Source organism: Alligator mississippiensis, chromosome 9 (assembly GCF_030867095.1).
Source record: "Alligator mississippiensis isolate rAllMis1 chromosome 9, rAllMis1, whole genome shotgun sequence".
Lineage (NCBI taxonomy): Eukaryota > Metazoa > Chordata > Crocodylia > Alligatoridae > Alligator > Alligator mississippiensis.
The window spans coordinates 18,283,238-18,303,650 of NC_081832.1; the positions used below are offsets into that span (position 1 = coordinate 18,283,238).

General features: G+C 43.0%; 1 non-coding gene across 1 annotated transcript; it reads left to right on the forward strand.

The window, feature by feature from the left end:
• Positions 1-1,698: 1,698 nt before the first annotated feature.
• On the forward strand, positions 1,699-18,600 carry LOC102567917 (uncharacterized). The gene is made up of 4 exons (XR_009464330.1): positions 1,699-1,937; positions 8,997-9,090; positions 17,035-17,144; positions 18,253-18,600. It is a non-coding gene; the product is annotated as an uncharacterized LOC102567917 (transcript).
• The last annotated feature ends 1,813 nt before the right edge of the window (positions 18,601-20,413 follow it).

A 20,413-nucleotide genomic window follows, 5' to 3' on the forward strand; every position in this document is an offset into this window, starting at 1 on the left:
CCTCCCCTCCTCCCTCGCAGTCCCAGACACATCAGCTGCATTGTCACAGACAGCTCCTGATACAGCAGCCTGCCAGGGGCGAGAGTCTGAATCCAAAGCCTTCAGTGCCCAGATCCCTAAGGGGACATGATATTCTCCCCCTTGCCTTTACAACGTGGAGCAGTGTCCAAGGGGGAGAGAGAAAGAAGAAAGATGATAGAACCTAATTTTCCATGTCTTGCCTTTTTTCTTTGCCAATGGATGCATGCTATGGCTGCAGAGAGCCTGAGAGGAATATTGTTTGTGGGAACTGCCACCGCATATTAATGTCCTCTCATGCATGCATTGAATAAATCACTGGGGCTAATTGAACAACAACAGAAAAAAATAGGAAAACAGGCCTTAGAGAAGCGCTACAGTGGCCTTAGCACGCTGGATTCCCACAGATTAACTGTGTCACTGGACAGGTTCAAGGGGCAGAGGTTCATTTCTGTAGGACGCGTCTCCGCAGGGTTGGGGGCTCTTTATGAATTTTAATTCATTTGATTAAAAAAAAAAGAAGCGGCTCGGGTTTGTGGGAAGGCAGCCTCCGAGGGACCCAACCGATCCGCTAGCTGAAGCGCCTCATCAATCCTCGGGGGGGAGGGGGGATCTCTTGGCAGCCTGTGCACGCTCGGTGCCCAGGTCACCTTTGATCCGTTTGATCGCGGTCACCGGGACCTGCTGAGCACTCCAGCCCCAGCCCCGAAGCCGGCAACACGTGCCCCACGCAGTCCCCTTGCCCCTCTTCACTATCATTATTATTATGATTTGCTTCCAGGGCACTCAGAGCAACTCTTCTGGTGCAGCCCGGCTCGGGCTCCCGTGGCATCTCTCGGAGCTCGCCAGCCCCATCCCCCCCGGCTCGCCTCGTCCTCCCGAGTCCGCAGGGAAGCCAGGATCCACGCACGACGCCTTGCGCGCACGGGCGATCAGTCGAGAGCCCCCCGGTGTGGCCAGGGCTCAGGAGGGAGATGAACCCCTGGGGGCCGCTGACACGGGGAGAGCTGCGAGGAGCAGGGAGCAGTTGCGGGGCCGGGAGCGTGCACAAGTGCTGGGGCCCGTAGCGTGACAGTGACAAGTCCCGGGGGGGTGGGAGGGGGTGACCAGGAGAGACCGTTACCCTCAAGGAAGGGGCAGCAGAGTGGGTTTGTGCGCTTGTGTCTTTAGAGTCAATGATGCTGCGAGCCCCAAAGCATCCCACCTAGGTAGGACCCGGCTGCCAGCTTCCCCCGGGGCAGGCTGGGGGCGACCCGCGGGACCCTTCGCAGCCGGGCGCCTGCGACTGCCGAAGCACCCAGGCAGAAGGAAGCCCCTTTCGGGTGTTTTCTGGCAGTCCCCCGGCAGCGAAGGGGTTAACCCCCCAAGCCTGTGCCCCGCGAGCCCTAATGAAATCCCGGCGTATTTACTTTTGTAGCTCCCGATTCATTATTGATTCATAAAAGACTGTTGACAGAGGCATCAGGGGGATGATGGATGGGCCGATTCGGAAGCAGGTTTCTTTCAACCGAGACAAAAAGGGACAACTGGCCTCTCTGAGCAAAGCCCAGAGGTCTGGCCGCAGGATGCTTCTCGAGTCCCTGCAGAGCGCTGGGCACTGGGCAGCCAGCCTGCCCCGGGCTTTCAGGGCACTCTGTGGTTTTCTGTAGGGACCACTATACAGCCAAAGCCCTTTGGCGACCTGGTTTCAGTTAGAAGGACGAAAAAAGGCTGCTGCATTTTCAGCAGGGCTGAAAAACCTAATTTCCCTCCCCAAGCCCCGCTGGGTATCTTCTTCTGCCCCCTCGCAGACGTGCTGGGCTGCATGCATGTGCGCTGCCTCTGCCCAGTGCTGCCGCTGCTGACATGTAGAGAGAGATGCAGAGCCTGGGCTGGTGCAGGGCGCGGAGGGAAGGGACTGAAGCAACACCAGCAAATGTGTAAGTCACGGGGAGACTCAGGGAGAAGGAAGAGCAGATGAGGAAAGATCTCACGAACACACGTGAATTTTCCTTTCTCCCAAGACAGGACTAAAAATGTCTAGCTTGCAGGTGTTAAGCTCAGTTTTTCCCCAGACTGAACCCACCGCACCCTCCACTTCTGCTCAAGTGGACGTGGTGGACATGGACGAGATGCCCTCCAAGTTCTTAGTTGCTAATGAAGAGATCTGATCCCGGTCTCCCTGCAGCTTGTGGGAGTTTTGAACTTGCCTGCAAGACAGACAGGATCGGGCCCTCGGTGCCCTCAACTGTTCAGACCTGCAAGTTATTTCATACCATTTCCACCCCAAATCTCCCTTGCTAGTGGTTGTGCAAAGGTAGAAGATTGCCCACATCCCCAGAAATCAAACTGGTAGCATTGCTTATTTTTATTTTATTTTGAATGATGATGATGATCTTTAAACACACAGCCTGAAAATTCACTAATCCAATTGGTCTGGCTTCGTTATTTATTGTCAGCGAGCTGGGTTATAGCTATATTTCATGTATGCACATAAAAAAGCCCAGGGTTTGCAATTCCAAATTTGGCTTCAGAACGCCAGTTAAATTGTGATCTCTTGTAGTGTAGGAGAAAGAGCCCCTTCAGTGAAAATAATATTATTTTGTTTGATCTTGCAGTTTTGCAAGAGCTATTGCTAACAGCTGTACAGAGATTTGCATTGCTCAAGGATTCTCTCCCTTCAGGGCAGAGGTGACTACTAGCGAGGGCTGCTCCCAGAATCAAATGAGACGCGCAGACAGGAAACACAGTTGGCGACACACGCACACACACGCACAATACTTGTGCCAGGCAATTTATAGACGATGTTATTAACCAAAAAACCCCCAAAACACAACAAACAAACAAAAACAACTTTAGCACGTTACAAATATTTTCTTAGATTATTTCCAAACACCAGAGAAAACTAAGACTAAACATTTTTGGACTACGGATAAAAACACCAGTCTAAAGACTTTCTGCAGAGGCTGGCTATGGATGCTCTTGCAATACAGTAGAGCAGTGCTCAGCGTTAGGGTGGGCAGGCTAGATGTGTTATTAGGATGAGCCAGGGCTTGCGAGATAACTGTTCCCAGCTGTTTTAGGTTTTAATTTTTTAAGTTGGCTAAATGCCCGTCTCTTTCTAGCAGGCTGGTTGCTTTTGGTGACTGACAGAGCAAGGTCATTGAAGCTCTTCAGGGGTATTGGTGTCAGGTTTCAGAGGAGAAAGATAAAACATCTCAGAGCTTTTTTATTCTCCCCCCCTCCTCGTTGTGGAGCCCCATATGCAAAGAAATGAAGGGCAGGCATTTTCCGTGTCTATGCAGTTTAGACAGGACTGTTGTGCTTAGCCATATTACTGGAAATGGGACTGACAAGTGGGTTTGCAAATCACTGGCATTGCAAATTGCGAGGAGTTTATCTTTAAGAGGCATATATGTGCATGCCTTCCAATAAGCCCGTGCTTGTGCTGTTTCCAAGTCACAATGCTTTGCAAACTGTCAACATTTAAGCAGCTGCTATCTTCTCAGATATAACTTTCCCCCTTACAGTTCTGATCTTATGTAAAATATTATTATTAATAATCATAATACCTTCTCCAGTCTCAATAAGAAATTTGATTTCCCCCCTTATTTAGACCACAGGGCTTTTAAAATTAATTATATTTCACTCCATTAGGGTTACAGTAAATCTGAAGTTAAAAATCAAAACACACTACGCTACTTAATGGCTTATTGCATAATCCTTCCTTAGTGTTCTGCCTAATGTAGCATTCAGTGGTCTCAAAAATTCCACATTGGACTTTTGTTGTGAGCTGTGTTAGAGTGTGTATGGGTGTATATGGGGGGCATGGGGGGGCTCTCAGTGTTTGCTTTGCTTGCTTTTTTAAAAAGTGACTTAAGTGAATGGCATATTTTGAGCAGCGCCTAAGTGCTGCAGACCTTGCCTGCTTCTGCATTCATGGAAGAGAGGAAATCATTTCTGTCTGTGTGCTTTCCCCAGACCATCATGTTGTATGACCGTGTTAGAAAATGGATTGCAATGGATTTGAGAGCTAAGATGCCGCAAATCCTCTGCCTTACACACAAGTGTTCCACTGAGGGTTTATTGTATTTATATAGTCTTGGTACCATACGATTGCAGTAAACATATTGCCATAGTCATAGCAGAGAGAAAAAAGCATGTCACTATCAAGAAAACGGACATGCCCTGTTGTCACAGCGGTTAATATCAGGTTTTAGAGACAGCTGTCCTTCACCTTATTTTATTTCCCCTTTTAAAGTTTCACTGTTTGTCTTAAGGCACAGATGCAAAACATTACATTTCCACTTTATACATGTGTTCTCTTAAAAGATTTGTTTAGATAAGGAAACCCATGCTAAGTGTTCTCGCTTGAAAGAAATTAAATATATAGAATGGTAAGCTGCTGCTAAAATATATAAAAACATTTAAATTAATAATAAGAACTTGTTCTGAGGCAAAATTCAATTTTACTTCCTATTATGCAATCTTTGCATGTAAAGTTGCTTTAATGCAAAATAGCAGCTCATCAAAAATTCTGTTTTATTGGTATAAAAAATTTATGATATCCTGAGGCATGAGGGGCAGGGAGCAAGGTAGAAAAGCTATGTCCTTTTACCAAGTTTAGTGCTTTCTTAAAAGAAACATTTCAAACTTTTTACTAGGGAAGGAAAGGCAAGAGTTTATACCATACTAAGCTCCTTCAGTGACAATGTCATTGAACAGCTCTGACGCAGAATCATTTAGCTGACTGTACGTTCTTTGCAGACTCTTGCTTTCACTGTGATACCATGATGTCCATATAGATATAGCATCAATATTATTTATAAGACTGAAAATGAATGCTTTTATTCAATGCTACTGCTGGAAGGCCCTCGCGTTGTAATTGCCCTGTATAATCATAGAGCGCATCTGTGTATATGCACATACAACTATGTGCAGATTGTTCCAGCATATTGAATATCCAATTCTGCTGCTGCTCTCAAGCAAAAACTCCATAGTAGACCTGATTCACACTCATACTGGTTTTACACTAGCATGTGTCCCACTGATTTCAAGATCATTGCTCCTGATTTATGTAGATAGGTATAACAAGATCAGCATGAGGGCAATTTCATTCAGTGGGAATTTTGCTGGAGTAAAGACTGCAAGAAATAGGTCTTCTGGAATCTGCATTAATAATTATTAATGCATAGCTCTTTATATTGGCTTTCACTAGCAAAATCTCAAAGCACTTTACAAAGAGGGAAACAGAAGCACAGGGCCAAGGTCAGTAAGTAGGCCAGGGGCAGAGGTGGAAATAAAGCAGAGTGTCAAAGTCCAAATCCAAGTCTCTGTTCATTCAGTTCAACCTAACCCTTTTCCATGCACTGTGGCTTGAAGTCGGTAGGTTTGTGAAATCAGTGAGAATGCCATGAGATGCTGAGAGAAAGCTAGCCAGCATACAGTTTAGCCCTACATTTTTTGGGTCCAATCCCATTCCTACTGAAATGCTGAAACTTTGCCATTTACAGAGACTAGCCCTCTGCAATATGGATGAAATTACTGATGGCAATAAACCTGCACCTTAGGGTTTTGCTAAATGTTTCCCTGTTGCTTTTGTGTTGTGATGCAAATATTACCCTAAAGCCTTTCGTAGAGTTCAAAGAGTAAATCTGACTATATAGAGGTCTCTGCCATGACATCTTTCAACTCTCCTCCCCCCCCAATATATTTTCTTTTTTTCTATTTAAAGCTGATCAGGAGCAGCAAAAGGAAGCTGAATCTTTTGCATTTGGCTTTGCTATTCTTTATTTGCACTGCCGAGGCAAGCAATCCCGTCAAGGTCTGAGAAGAAAAGCTTTTACACTTGTATTTCATTCACTCTTTCATTCTTGTTAAATCACAGGCATCCCTGCACATCATATTTAGTGAAATGCAGTACTGCTTACAATGGAGGGGGCACATGCAGCACTTTGTTGTCTGTCTCCAGTGTTGAAGGCAAGGAGACCCAAATGTGTTCAGAACCTCACAGCGTAAGGCCATTAAGTCTGTTTGGATATGGTCAATTTTTCTATAGTGGTCAGTTGCAGCTTACAGTTTTCTCCATTTTTAAGTGACAGTAATGCATCTTGTGCACTACCTAAGCACAAACACCAAAGAGCTGAAGGCAGTTCTGTGAATTATATCCACAGAACCTGCAGAATGTAAGAAAATGAGCCCATTCTACAGAAGCTGAATAGCAAAGAGATTTTGTAACAGCAGTTTTAGAAGCATCCATTCATTTTTAAGTGCTGAAAGACTGTCAAGTCTGGGTACCCAGAATGAGCAGACACATGAACGTTTGGGCCTTCTGTTATCTAAGGAGCCCAAAATTGCACAGCAAAATAAGCCCTAGCATATCTATCTCCCAGCCCGGAGTGCTACTAGATCTCTCTTGAAAAGACTGCTGCACATAGAAGCTTGAGGAGTCACAGAATTAAGTACCTTATTTGGAATTTAAAGAAGGCCAAGCAGAAAGAGTGGAATGAAATAACAGGTAAGAGTTAAATTTGACATAATAAGCAGATTGTATAGTCATGTCACTCAGTTCAATAATTAATGAAGTAATTTGGATCAAACTTAAACATAGTGGCATTATCATCTTGTCTCTGGCATAGAATCTAAAAATGCTGTTTCTAATAAATCAATGAAATCCTGTATCGTTTTAAAGAAGTCTCTTCCCTAATCTGTTTCCAATTGAACTTTACAGTAAATATATCATAATTACCAGAGCTGGGTGTTTATAGATGAAACAGTTTATAGGTTAAGCTATTTTGGTTTAAAATCACCTGCATTTTTAAAAGGAAGGGTGTTTTTGGGGTAGTCCCTTGAAAATAAAAATACAAAGATAAATGCTGCACTTTGAGGGTTAAGCAAGGTCCCAGGATCCAAGTAAATATTTATATGAAGTGCTCAAAGAAGGGGGGGGGGGAAATCTCAATATAACCAAATATAAATCATGGTGCTTTATGTTAGCTGTCAAATTATTCTAGCCCTTGCATTCCAGTACTTGCTCTACTGGTAATGTCGCATACAATATGTGAGTTTATGACTTGGTGCAGGTTTGGCAAGTTATTAAAGTAAATTGTATGGAGGTTTAATGCAGACTCCATGAAATACTCAAAGACAAACAACCTGTTAACTTTGTGATAACTACAATGCACAATTATACAGAAAAAAGGGGATCTTTACAAGTAGAAGAGAAAAACACACCAGCTCCTTCTATTGTGCAGAGCTGTGCATCTTCTCTCCAGACATCATTAACCCTTCAGCATTTCTGCATCTCTGTTTTCACAGCAAGTAAAGAAACTTGTAGTGATGGAAACAATGGCCAGGTACCTATCAGGAAAGAACATCACACCAATGCAGGCAGCCCCTAGCTCACATTCTTGACCTGAAGGGGGACTATGTGCTCTGGGAGTCAGATGGGTGATTTAGTCTCTCTGCTTTGCCTTAGCTCTGCTCAGTGCAGACTCCAGTCATGGCATATTGAATTATGTCTGACGTTTTTATGATGCGGACTGTTCACTAACTTGAGACTGTGCTGCAAGAGACCACCAACTCATTTCTGAGGCCCACAAATGGTGCCCACAGCAATGACTGCCTGTCATATTTCACTAACTCATTAGATCCTCTAAAAAAAATTAATCCAGGGGCCTGGCCTCCCATGATATTGTTTCATTATCACTATTCGCTCCCCTTTATAGCTGAAGCCCCCCCCCCCCCCCCCAACTCTTTTTTTGATGAAATTTAGTATTGGGGAAGGTGCCAGGATCGATTGAACAGCACAGTGGCACCCTCAATATAAGCAGTGGATTGGTCAAGTTTTCACCATCTGTCCTCTCCCCACCCAACAGGTGATTCCTGCCCCTGCCTCTATCTACCAAGGGCCTAGAGGTGAAAGCAATTAATTCTCTACATCTGTTACATTCTTACCTTTTTCTAGAGAGGCTCTCAAGGAGAACAAAAAAGTGTAATGTGGACTGTTCATCCACTAGGAATTAGTCTGACCTCCAGATTCATTTCGCATGGGCTACTGTACCCTGTCCAGAAGTTTGGCCACTATCTAGGTGTGGGCATCCTGGAAGAGGACAGCACCCGTCTTCCTCTAACCAGTTTCCTGAGCTGCCCCTTTTCTTCCTTTCCTCATATGCAAAGCGGGGGGGGGGGGGGGGGTGTCTTTCTCCTGGGTTGTCACAGATGGCACATCTGCAAGCTGGCTAGCAGCCCAGTTGAATAAAAGGTCCACTTAGGTCTGTTTCTCTTTTACAAATTGACCTGCTCTGGATCTGAAAAAGAAGCTTTAGAAAAAAAGCTTTAGAAAAGTTTTAAAACTATTGCAGGAGCTGGATGTGAAAGGGGAAGAGGTAGAGAGTTTCCAGACAAGGATGTACTGCTAGAGGGGAGTTTTGCAGGAAGGCAAGGAACCCCTTCTGAAACATCTGCCAGACCAAATGAAGAAGGGGGTGGGGTGCCACTTTTTAAAACGAGATCCCCTTGCCATACATGTGGCTCCAGAGGTGTCTAAATCAGACCTGTATGAAAGAAACATTTTTCTGGATCACAAAAATACTTTCTAAGAGAAAATATTTTGATTTTAGATTGGATCAGATCACACCGAAGGAGAGGTTAAAGAAAAAAAAAGTCCTAAGGAAAGATACTTCAAACTTCCCCACAAGGACTTTGCCCCCACTTCAAAATTATGCAAGCTGGAACACTGTGCAATGTTCTCAATATATTCAAGATAGTTGTCAAGAACAAAGTATAAACATTTCCAGCAAATGCACTTAATAGAAGTTTGTTTGCCAAGTGCTGCTGCCTCCCTCTTTGGTTATGATTAGGGAAGCCTAGTTTTGATTAAACAAGGGGAATAACGCCCCCAAAATGAGTAGGTTTCTGTAGTCTCCCACTCACCCACCCAACACTGCCATCATCCTGGTACACAAAGTTTATCACAGGCTTTTTTTTTTCCTTTGCAGGAGTCCCCTGTTACAAGGTTTGGCAGCAGCAGCATATCTCAGTTCCCAGATTTGCTTAACTGAATTTATCCAGGCAATCCAGTGAAGAGATCTGGTGAGTGACCAGCAAATACATTTTAGGAGCCAGAAGAAACTGGCTTGGGAGTCACTTGTTCTGCTTAAACACAACCATGTTCTACACCTGGAGTGAAATTCTACCACGGTTGAAGAGCAGGAGTTTTGCCACCTACTTTAATGGGGCCAAGATTTCACCCAATTAGGTTCCTTCTGTCAAGACATAGCTGGACTGAATGCAGTAGAGGTATATTGCTGCAGCAATTAAGCTGTAAACAGTATCTGCCTTTGCTTGAATCAGTTTGCTCCACCCTATACACATATCAGGGCTGCAAACACCTTGAGCCAAGAACCCAGGACCCCAGGGAACAGGTGTGTTCATTCCATCACTGAATTAACAACTTCATTACAAAAAGGCAACTGTAAATGTTTCCCAACTACTGTTGCAAGTGCAATATACCTGTAGCAAATGGGGAGACTTACCCTGAATTAGAAAAAAACCTTGATGAATACAGTGCTTCTTATTTTAATTAAATACTTTGTCTGATGAATTAATGGTTTCTCTTGAAATCTCAGTTGGTTTCTTTAATTGCTGGTTTTCAGTAACACAGCTTTATTTCCCTCCATACTGTATTTTCCTTTTCCTGGGGATTTCTCATGCTGAATATCCATAAGAACCCCCTATAATAGTAAAATTCAGGGAGAGCTCCATTTCATCGGACTGTGATGCACTAGGGTATCACACAAATCCACTCTCAGTGACCTTTTCCACCCAAGTGCCTCCTTGCATCAAAATACATCCATTGTCTCCCATTACCTTTACTTTCAGAAATCTGCCCATCACCAGTTACAGTTTTCAGCAAGCTTTATATAAATGCTGAGGTCTGTTTCCTTGAAGATCTGGGTTCACAAAAGGAGTTAAGTCCATTTAAGTCCGAACTTCAGATCCTCAAAACCCCCACCACCCTACTGTTGTATAACCCTGGAGGTACCTCAAGTCCATAGATGCTTCAGTTTTCAACAATAAAATTCCCCCAGGCAGCTAAAGTTCTGTTTCTGAGCCTGCACAGAAGCATCTGAATCCTAGCAAGACTAAACAGTTTAGCTCTCTCATGCCTAGGCCCTGCCAGGATCTACAAACTAGGCATTCCTTCACCTACCTTGCCTCAGGGCCTAAATTTAGCAAGCACTCTGAACACATCTATTAGAAAGGGCTCCACACACAAAGTGTAGGAATCTTTTCCATTCAGTACCTTTGGAGCAGGGACTGGAATGAGGCTCTCTCCATGGGAGTGTCTAATCACCAAATTAAAGCAGTCACGCTCATGCTTGCTCCTACTTTCTGGCGCAACAAATCTAAATAATTTTGTGCAAGTGGAGCAGCTTCCACAGGCTTCAGCACCCTCCCTGCAGTTCCAGAACAGCCTAGATTTGATGGGGGCTTGAATCATTTCACGGATGGGATGGACTGAATCCATGGTCTCCTACATTCTGACTGAGTGCTCTGAACTACTGGACTGAGGGGGCACCGCATCTCCTGTGACTGTTTTGGACATAGACAAATTCCCTCAGAAGAGGTTTGTGTTGCAAACTGAGGAAGATACACCCTGGTAGCACAGAGTAAGATACTACCAGAGAAAGAGGGATGATTTAAAACAAATACTTATCTTCAGCATGTCCTATTAGCTAGCTTAGATAGTCCCTTGCTCAGTGTGCTGACCTTTCTGAGTCTTGTGCCGAGTTGCCCAACTCTCCCCAGGCATTGTACAAGGAGCCTTACATCCTCTCTCACCACTATGGATTTTGCTAAAGGATTCTGCAGTTGCCTTAATATCATCATACCAAACCCCTCTGTAGACATAGACCTATAGTCTTACCAAAACAGAAGATAAGGTGGGCATATATTCTCATGGCCACCACCACTAAAAAACTGTTTTGAGGGTTGGTGTCCTCAGTTCAAGAATGTTGAATAATTAGAGAGGGGTCAAGGGAAGAACCATGAGAATGAGTAACACTTGCATTATGAGAGGCTTAAAGAGCTCAATCTATTTAGCTTCTTAAAGATGTTCAAGTGGTAGCTTGACTACAGTCTGTAAATATGTGCACTAGAAACAATTATTTAGTATAGGGATCTACAGCAAAATTCTAGCAAAAGCTAATGACTGGAAGTCAGAGCAAGAGCAATTCAAACTCAAAAGAATGCAATTTTTAAAAACTGGTAAGCTAATTAGCTACTGGAACAATTTACCAAGGGTTATAGTGGATTTTCCATCCTGGACATTTTAAAATCCAGATTTTTTTTATTTTTTAGAAAAATGTACAAAGACATGCTCTAGTTGAACAGAAATTTATTCAGGGAAGTCCTAAGGCCTGTTCTATACAGAAGGTCAGACTAGATGATCACAATAATCTCTTCTGGTCTTATCTACAAAAAAAAAAAAAAAAAAAAAAATAATTGGCTAATAGTGGTCACTGTGAACCAGTAGGAAGCAGTGGAGAAACATAGTGCTGAACTATCTGAGAAGTTAATGGATATATGAAAGTACTGGTAATCATTATGAAATCTAAAACTTTATAATAGATTGCATTCAATTCAGCAAGAACTTTGACATTGTTATTTTTTTCGCATTTAATTTAAAGAGGCAATATCCTTTTAAGCTTTCATTCTGCAGCAGGGTAGATTAAATTTAAAATAGAAAAGTACTGCAGAATAGATCTCAGGATATTCAAGGCTGGAGGACAACTTAATGAAGCAGAAACTGAAATACCATACATCTCCAATAGCTTTAATTTATACAAATATTATCTTTGTGTCTTTCATAACATGATGCAGAGGAATCTGGAGTACAGTGCTTTTCAAGATAATTTTATTCATTTTAGTACCTGGGTTTGAAACCAGCCCAATTCAAACCAAAAGGGCTATAAAGATTTTTGCTCTAATTGCTGAAACAGGCGTGCACCTCTAAAAATCAGTTTAATAGATGAATTTATAGATGTATAAATAGGGATAAAGTACCAGACCACCTAGGGTTCAATTCTGCCACTGTTACTATAGGCTAGTACTTTTAGTCACAAGTAGCACTAATGTGAGTAAGAGTGGCAGAATCACATCTCTTAGGCTGGAGTTTTGTGGAAATGAGAAGCCCTCCTGACAAAGGCACCTTTTCTAGTCCAGCAGATAGGGCTAGAAGCAGTTTGTGTATGTAGAATCTCATCTACCTGCCAGGTCAAGTCATTTGAGGTTGGTTGTAACACCAGACAAACAAGGGCAGCAGTGGGAAAGCTTCAATGAAAAGTTAAGCTAACATGCAGCCTGGGTCATGGACCTGTTGCATCTGCTAATATAAATTTCAGAGAGATCAGTGAGCAACACACAAAAGCAAAAGGTGAGCCTGGTACTTTGTTCTGTAGATGATAAAAGCTACTGAACTAGCTCATTCAAGCAGAGCCAACCTTTATTTTCTATGTGAGCTTTGCCTACATTTAGAGTAAAAAAAAAAAAAAACCCACAAAAAAACAAACAAACAAACAAACAAACAAAAACCCAAATCAAATGGCACCTTTTCAGAGGTTCTGATTCCAAGGCGACCAAAGTATTGGCCATCCACATCCCCTACACCAAGGGAGGGTTAGCATTTGTTGAGTCCCACTTTTATGTTCACATGATTACCTACTTACTTCTTTTTGGCATTTTTTTGGCTGGCTCTGGGAGTGAACCTGTGAACCTTCCAACCCAGTCTGTAACCTCGGCTTACTCAATGCTCTCAGCTGAATCCTTCAAGTTGAACCCCAGAAGGTTTGGAGGTTCAACCACACTGCTTCATGTTCCCTGGAACAAAGCCTGCCTTATAGGGCACATGAGCCATCTTTGCAATGAACTCACTTTGTGACCTTGGACAAATTGCTTAATCTTTCTGTGCTTTAGCTGTACCATCAGTAAAATAGGAACAATGCCATTCCCTGACCTTCGGAAAGCACCTGGAGGCCTGTACAGGAGATACTTATTACTTGGCGTTTTATTGGTCCAAAAGGCATGAAATCTGTTCCAGCTATTTCAAACCAGACCCTGCTTCATTCATAGTGTCAGAACTGTTGAGATAAACGAGTTGTCGGAAAAATCTTTGAATAAGAGTACAGTTCATTAGCAAAGAGTACATCTTTTCTTTATGCTTCACAACATGCATTTTCATGATTGGTTACAAGTCTGGCATTGCTTCTTTCTTCATATACTGCCAACAATTTTGTATGATCTTAATTCCCACCCCCCTTTATGAAAAACCTCAGACAAAAAATCCATATATTAGTCTGTAAGTGCTTGATTGACACACAGATTAATGTTACAATTAAAGAGTGTTATCAGGTGAGTGCTTCAAAAAAATCACAATATTTCACAGGCAGGCAGGCTTCATGACACCACTGTAAGTAGAAATACTTTATTAAAATTATTTAGAATCACCATCTATCAGCAGGAGAAACCTTGTGTTGTGCTAAAATAATTGACAGATTGATAGCTGTGAAATGTTTCCAATCCAATAAAATACAACATTGTATTTCCAATAACACCACCAATATGCAAAGATTTATAGTGGTTACCAATTTATTAGGAAGATGATGAAGTTCTAATTTGTAAGCAACTTGAATCTATTTCAACTCCATGTTCAGTGTCCTTCAAAACTATTGCCAATCCAGTCATTTCTTTCATGAACAAACGAGCTATGAATATGCATATCAGATACAGCATGGCATGGGCTGTACTGTCACCTTACCTCAGAAGGTCATGAACATAAATCTTCTCTCACACTAATATTTCATCTACCTTAGCTAGGCACTGAGTGGCCTTCCAGTTTCCTCATACCATTTTCTTGATGCATAATTGGGTAGAAGCCCTCACATATCCCCTCCCTTGTGGTTCTTGGATGAAGTATGGAAGAAAGAGAAGCTACAAGTTAAAAAAAATGGAGTTGCAAAAAGAAGAAAGAAAATGCCAGACAGACAATCACAGGCAGCTCATCAGCCACTTAATGCAAACCTAATGGCTATGACTTTTCCAGGAACTTGTATTCAGGGCTAACAAATCTCTGGGCTCGGAGAAGCAATTCTGGTGCAGTTTCACAGGTGATCAAGTTAAGTTTGGCTTGGAACAGATCCTTTCCACCTCTCTCGAACAGTGCAGAGAGGAAATACTTCCAGCAATCTGACAATAAACTGAGATTACTGGATCGAAGGTACCAGTCATGCTTCTCGTTAGGCTGGTAGATGGTGCAGCGGGCTATCCAGTTGCAACAGGCTTGAGTTACAGACAAGCCTGTCCCACTGCTGTTCTCTTTCTTCAGCTCCTCCGTTCCATCCTGTCGCTCACCCCCAACTCTTGGCAAAATTAAAACCAATGACAATTTTTTCTTTTCTCCAGAAGAATGAACAGATAGAGTTGGAAAAGGAAATGGCTCTTTTGTTTACTCTCCAACCAACCTCCCTTGTCTTTAATGTTAGGAGTTCACAAGCTCAGTTGTGACTTTCATTATAAAAAGTTAGGGAATGATTCCACTGAAGCTGATGGCATTACACCAAAGCAAAGGGAGCTGCAAGCCTTCCCCTCTTGATAAAAGCATATTTATTCTGTATTCAAACCCTTTCTTGTTGCATGAAGGACAAGTAACATTTTACTTTCCCTGAATATGAGCATTTTTAAGGAGAAGTAACTTTAAAGCTGATATGGGCAAAATAGTAGATCAGTCTGGTAGCCAGACTCCATTTCCCAGCAGCCCCTGCCTGTGTGGCTGGGGCCAGTTTCCATGGAGACCCCAGCAGCATCCTCACTGTGATAGAGTGAGACTGGAGTTTCCATGGAGACCGACTCCAGTAGCCTTGGCAGGGCATGTGGCAGGGCACAGAGCTGCTCAAGAGCTGGGCTAGGATCTTGCAGTGGTGACAGTGTGGTCCAGAGCCAGGGCAGAGCCATGATCTGTAGCCTGCATGCTCTGGCCAGTGGTGTGCAGGCAGAGGATCACAGCTCTGCCTCTGCTCCTTGCAGCGGTGACAGCATGGTCCGGAGCAGGGGCAGAATCGTGATCAGCTGCCTGCATGTCTCTGCCTGGGGCATGTAGGCTGGAGATTGTGGCTCTGGGTCATACTGTCACTGCTGCAAAATCCCAGCCCAGCCCAGAGCAGCTCCTCACCCTGCTGTGTGCCCTGTCAGCAGGGGCAGTGCTGGTGGGGGGGGGGGGGAGCAGATTTGAGGGGGCTATAGGCCACCCCAAAATTCCCCATAACCCCCTGTAGCCACCAGTTGCAATGGCAGTGCTACCACTGCCACTGCTGCTGCTCTGCACAGATGTCAGCAGCTAAGCCCACCCTGCTCCCGCCTGCAGCACAGCCCCCCACCAGGGAGAAGCTGGCACTGCTGCCACCTGCCAGCACTGCTGGGGCCGGTCTCCAGGGAAACCCTGGCCCTACACTATCACAGTGCAGCTGCTGCTGAGGTCTCTGTGAAATCTGGCCCCAGCCATGAAGGCACGGGCTGCTGGGAAATGGAGTCCATTGCTGGCCAGATTTGGCCCACAGGCCAGACTTTGCCCACCCCTGCTGTAGAGAGAGTCTAATGCTTGCGTATTTTTCTCTTAAATTACATATTTTTTAAAGCAGCTGTTTTCAGATAGACTTGAATAGCAAGGACTTTTTTTTTTTTACTAGCAGAAAAAAGAAAAAAAAAAATCTTTTAGCAAGAAAGAAGAAAAAGTTTGTGACCTGGAGCAACAGTTAACCTTCAACACAATTGGGTTGTCACAAGAAGCATGTGCGTGTTCTAAAGAAAGAGCAGCTCAGTTGAATGGACCACTTATACATCAACCTTAACATACCTCGCTAACAAACCCTGTCTGATAAATATATTCTGTGTCGAAAGTGTGGACCTGATTCTGCAATAGGACCTGTCCCTGCAAAACCCCATGGAAGTAAATGAGGCTTTACACTGATATTGCAATCTTGCTGCAAGGGTCACCTTCCAGAATTGGTGCCTTCAATAGAAATTTGCAAGCTAATGTGCTAGTTGAAACAGAAATCATTATAATTAATACCATGAACAATGCATTTGCCTTTCCCTAATAGCTCTCACTATGTAAGCTCGAGTCCTTCAACAGAGGGAAGCAGCCCAGTGCCCATCCACTCACACAACCTGGTTCAATGTATCCATTGGCCTCAAATCCAATCAGTGGCCCAGTCTCACCACAGCATGAAGAAAGTTTGAGGAGGTCAAACTAGGCTATTAGTTCTCTTTCACCAGTCTGCATAAACTATACGTGTCAAATATTTTCATTTATGCATTGCTAGCAAAAGTATCACACTTAAGCTGGGGTGATATTACAGCCAACAAATCTTAGCAGTTCACAGTCAGACCTGCTATAAAAGTTTTCTGAACAACTAGTATAGCAATAGGGACAGAAAGCTACCAACTGTATTGCCATTTCTTGGTACTGCTAAACAAACTTTGGTAAACTACATTTTTCTTAAAGGAGGCACCTCATCAAGGACCAAGGGCCCCATGTTTAACTGAACCAAATGTTGTTCTGAGAATATTGAGGACAGAGATCAGGTACAGTCAGTCATCAGTTTTATTTACCACCTCCCTATAGGTAGCTGAGAAACTGAAATTGATGAATTTTAAATTAAAAGGCCTGGTTCCAAGAGCTACACTGACCATGGAGGATGTTCATATATAGGTAATGAATGAAAAATACATGTTGACTCATGATTGGTAGCAAATACAAATGAGAACAAGGCCATAGCCCCATTTCATCATTAGGAGAGGGTTCATCTCTCACATAGCTATGCTGCCCAGAATCCAGAGAAATAAGGGGCTCCAGCCCTTTATAGGAGTGTTCCTTAGGACCAGCAGATCTTGGGGGAGGGGTTGAAATCTGCAGGCTCTGTTTGCCAAATCACTTTCCCTTCCCAAAAGCTTCCTAACAATCCCTTCCTTTTTACTCAGGCAGATTCCTGCCAATCTATATTTCTTCAGACTATGAGGTCTCCAGCTGCTTCTAGCCTGTCAGAGCTCTCCGGCTGATTGATTCCCCACAGGACAGTCCATCAATGGAGGTCAGGGAAATACTGAAACTTCAATGGTGTGTGAGCGTGTATGTTTTTAAAGAGCCATTTAACAATGTTAACTATTTTATATAAAAGACTCCCTATGAGTCATTTTTGGTAGCTCCCCTTTGCTTCTGGATTTAAAATCGGTGGGGTTATGCAACCTTTGAAGTCACTTTCCTCTTCTCTGAGGAAGTGACCAAGGCAGTTTTACTAGCACCTGGACACTTGGCCATACCAGAAGAGGCAACAGAAGCTGTTAAGACACAGGTCCCTTTCTTCCTACCACCAATTTGTCCAGGTGGGATACTCATCCATGATCCATGGTTTTTTTTTTTTCCCCTGGGAGTGCCAGAAACTAACAGCCACCTTCACTTCCAGTTGATCCATCTGGTTCAAATCATATCCAGTCTGGATCACTGGTTATTTTCAAGGACTGAAGGAGGCCAGAACATTTATTACACAAACAACCTGGTAAGAAGGTAAAGTGTCATTTTCATGCGTTTTCACTTCAGTCTCTGGTAGAAATAGTCCAGTCACTAAAAAGAGCTGTACCCTGTACATGGAGGCATATCCTTCTAAAGGCAACATTCAATATTTCTGGCAGGTCAGATCAAACCTGAGCTGAAAGGATGTTTGAAATTGCTTTGCATTATAATACAGTAGGTGCAAACTGGATTTGTATAGCAGACAGAAGGGTAGATTCTCAGCTGTGTAAACTGGTACATATACAATCGTTTTACACCAGGCATGATCCTGGCTCAGAGTTTCTTCGAAAGATCTAATGAAACGCTGAACATTTGAAGCTTTTTGAGAAGGTGCTTCAAAGGCACAGAAAAGTAACCTGCTTACAGACTCTAAACTAGTGCTTTATAAGAGAAATAAACCTTCCCTGCAGGACTTAGCTGCAGCTAAGATTTTTTCCTTTTCCTGGAGAGATGGAAATAATGGGATAATATTCCCACTTTTCATATCCTCAACCACTTGCTATATTTCACAGCCGAGTGTGAAAGTTTTCAGTTAAGCCAATAATGTCCCTTTTTAACAGACAGACATTGCTACCTCAGTCATTTTGCTGCTTACCAAGTTACATGTTGTTAACTGGTTTACCTTCCAGGATACAAAGTGGAAGAAAACTGACTTAAAAAAGAAAGAGTGGAAAGTGGAAGACTTGTCTGTCCAAAATGAATGTTCGGGCCTGCTTCTCTAAATGGCAAGTGTTAGTATTCGGAGGTGACGACTGCTGTCTTAGTCTTACTTTTTCTTCCCTCTGTAAGATTTTGCTTCGATATTTTAGCAGTGTTGGTGGATCTTAAACCAGAATATTTGGGGCCTTTGTGTAGGTTTAAACCAGAACTTGTGTGAGGGTTTGGCATCTGGTAGAAGGATCAGAGTACTCCTTCCCAAATTGGTTTGTTGTCTTGTATGTAACTGCACAGGTAAAATGTTTGTCTCTACAGACAGACAGAAGAGCCAATGTGTTTTAAGAGATGCTGCCTCTCATTGGAGATACAGGCATTAAGATCCTTCACGGAGACTCTTCTATTCCTTTAATCTAACCTAGAGTTGTAGACTGAATATACAAGACGGCTCCTTGAGAATTGCCAACCATCATGATGTTCTGAGGCGTTTCTTGCTATTTGGAATTTTATGGAAAGACCTGGGGGTCATCTGAACCTAAGCTTTCATGAAATGAGTTTTTAGCCCTTCTTGTTGTAGAAAGACTGAGGGTGATGTCTAAAAAGGTACAAGTTATAAGGCCCTAAAGTGTGTTAAATTTAACATGTCTTGATTTTAAAACCAAATCTCTTATTTGGGGGTGGGAAGAAGCCTGACTCAATTCTTGAAAACTTGGATTTGACAATACTGGTATTGAAACACAGTTACTACCATTCCCTGCTGGAAATTTCTTCCACTTCACTGTGCACAATGATGCCTGGAATTATTCAGGTCCTCAAAACTACACTAGCTTGGGATTTGGGGAATCCTACCCATAAAACCATAGGAACTGGAAGAGACCTCTCAAGTCATCAAATCTAGTCCCTTGTTATTTCAGGCAGTAGTTAGGTCATAGAATTCTTTAAAATATTACCATACAAGCAAGCTGTAGTGAATAAAAACCTCTGTCAGACTTGCTCATGTTGGGGAGGACACTGGCCTTTGATGCTGCACATAAGTGCTGTCACTTTTGCTGCTTTGCTAACTGTGGATCCAAATTTGCAGCAAGGATATTCTGAAAGATGTTACTGAGGAACAGTGACAGAAACATCATCTAGATTCTACCCTTTGGAGTGAATCCCTTCCCTAGCCTTAATGTATAAATTATGTGTTTTAGGACAATGATACCTTGGTCAGCACAGGAAGAAAAGGCACCTGTTCTTAATGCTGGGGGAGGTGGGGTAGGAAGCAGACAAGACAGTTCAATATTCCAGGTTGCTTCAGCACAATATTCTTTTCTGTGTTGTAATAAATGTTTGAGAGTGAAGCAAACTAGCACAAGCAAGTCAGCCCATGGCAAAGGAGTAATCCATTTAAGTTGGGTGGTTTCCGTGGTGCAATACAGAGAAATGCTGGGCTTCCCCTCTGGCAGTCCCTGCTAGAATCTAGGTCATGATATAAGTAAAACAAGTTTGAGAGGCTCAGACAACAGGCCACTTCAGAGTAACATCTGTATGCACAGCTTGGGAAGAGAGAAGCAACTAGAAATGTCTTAATATGGGGTGCAAAAATTATTCCCAGTCTTCAAGGACAGTGTTTCTCTAATTTGTGTTAATTAGCCATACTGCTTGTGGGCAGCATAAGGCATCCATTCCAATTGTAGCCGATTCTTGTTATTATTGAAGTGTCTTGGACCCTAGTCACAGACTGGCACCCACAAATTACATATCGAGATATACCTTGCCCCAAAACAGGTTTACAGTCAAAGCAGAATTGTTATGGGGAGCTAGGTAGCTTAACAAGTGTGTTGGGCTTGTTCAAAACTAGCTACTACCCAAATGCACACTTTTTATATATATATCATAAGCAGATACTGGGATGAACTTTGCAAAATAATGGAGCATGTGTGATGTGCAATGAACCATGAATTGCATCTGAATGGGTGTAAGATGGCAGAATAGATATACACACACACAGTTGCAACAGCCCCTAGAAGTTTTGCTGTAAATGTTTTATTTGTCATCACGTAAAAAGGCTTCAAAATAGATTTTTAGGATTTCCCCCCAAATACTTTGTAAATCCATCAGTGAATTTAGCCCTGGGTAGTCACATAGGGTTGT